Below are 2151 nucleotides of genomic sequence, written 5' to 3'. Positions count from 1 at the left end.
ATGTAAAATCTTATGAATTTACTGTGGTATTTAATCCTTAAGACAATGTGATATTTAGCCTTCTATGGCAACACAATGCTTAAGAGTACTTTGATTACTGATTCTATTCATGGGTTAATATATCTTACTGTAACAGTGATTCTCATTAGTTTGGAACATTTGATGGATAGGTTGGTCTTAATCTTAAAAAACCAAATGGAAACATCTATTATCATTCAAGCCATTCAGTTCATTACACAATGACATATCAACAGAATTTGGTTTACTTGGAACTACATAACAAACAACAAAGGATCACATTAATGATAACTACCACAAACATGAAAATTATTAGCAGTTTCAATGCTTTAACTTCAGTTTCCAAGTTGCCCAGTCTCCATGCCACCTTCAACCTCCATTCATCATTGTCACTTTCAACCTGCAAATCAGTCCTATAATCTTTCTTTGTTCCACCTTCAGCCACCCCTTGATAGTCATCATCATCGACCCACTTAAAGTAATTACAGTAACTGCCCTTCTACAAATTCAAAAATTAGAAAACAAAAAATTGAAAAATACCCAACAACACAAAACAAGATGGAAAACCTTTAGTTTTTTCCACAACACTCACCCGGTACCTTGGACATGCATGGAATAGTCTATCCGGATTCTCTGCTGTCCCAGATTTTTTTTTTATCATAACCTTCAACCCACAGAAACATGATTTCTCATGAGTTTTTCTCCTGGTTCGCATTGAAGCGCTGGAACCATTACTGCCGTTCAGCGGAAACGACACACCACCGATACGACCTCCATTTCCTGCCTCCATCCTCGTCGCAAACCGGCAATTTCAAGGTCTACCCAGGCATATGTCCCTCCGATTGTTGAACGTGACTTATTTATCGTCGAATTTAGGATTAGGGTTCAAACACTAAGGGACTGATTTGAACTGTTTTAACATAGTTACCTTGTCAGCAATAGCAGGGCACATGTAGGCGTTTACCACGGTGGCAGTTAACGTCACAGGTCAGCGAACGTTAGCCAACTCAGCGAAGAAAATGACGGAAGGACGAACGTGATTAACTCGCATATCTTTGGGGGACAATTTTGATTAACTTTATCTTTCGGGGACTAATATGGAGATCAAGGTATCTTTCAGGGACGATTTTGACTATTAACTCGGATTTTATTTGTAATTTGTGGAGGTTTTAAATTCTCACAAACTATTAACAAATTTATTTTTGAAAAATTCTTTTATTGGTGGTGGTTAAGTGAAGAAAGACCATTGTTAAAAATAATGTCATAGAAAAAAAAGTAATTGCAGCACTAAGACCTTTTAAAGGAGAAAAAATAGCTTTGAACAAGAAATGAAAACATTAATGTTGATGATATTTATATTGATGATGATGACAATAGAAGAGGTAACGATAGTGATAAAATATGGTTACACAATAAAAATAGTAGAGATAGAAGTGATTATGATGAGGATGAAGAAGGTGGTGGTAGTAGTGGTTATAGTTGGTTATATTACTGAAAAATTTTTTGTAGGGGTTTAAACTCCCCCCAACAAATTACAAATAAAACCCCCACAAAACTAATTTTCGTTACTAGTTAACGGATTTTTTAGCAGAGGGATCGTATTATCCTAAAATAAAAAAATCGCCTCTTATCCTTCTTTTTCATTAGACGCACGAGTCCTTATGTGAGAATTTTCGCAAAAGATGACGGAAATGTTTATGTGTGATGTAACTTATATGATCTAACATTTATCTGTCTTACGTGAATGATAAAAATTTGATTGAAACTGTATAATTATCAAAGTAATGTCTCAATCAAATAGTTAATTGGTTATCATTTCTCTACAATATTATTTTGATTACTGTATAAACAATAAATAATTACAATCTAATAGTTATCATCCATGTATGATAGATGAAGGTTAGATTATACAAACTAACATCACATGTAAGCATTGTGCATCACTTTTTGCTAGAGATTCTCATAGAAGAGCTTATATATCTAATAGAAGGAAAAAATAGAAGTGAATTGTCATTTTCTATGGTCAAGGTAAGAATGGTCTAAATAAAAAAAAAGGACCGAAAAAAAATTTTATCCAAATATTTTTTTTAGTTTTTTTTATTATATTTTATAATATTTTACACATTTTTTATT

Source organism: Arachis ipaensis, chromosome B06 (genome assembly GCF_000816755.2).
Source record: "Arachis ipaensis cultivar K30076 chromosome B06, Araip1.1, whole genome shotgun sequence".
In the NCBI taxonomy this organism is placed as follows: Eukaryota; Viridiplantae; Streptophyta; class Magnoliopsida; order Fabales; family Fabaceae; genus Arachis; species Arachis ipaensis.
The sequence above is the reverse complement of the archived record's forward strand: the minus strand, read 5'-3'. Positions refer to the sequence as shown.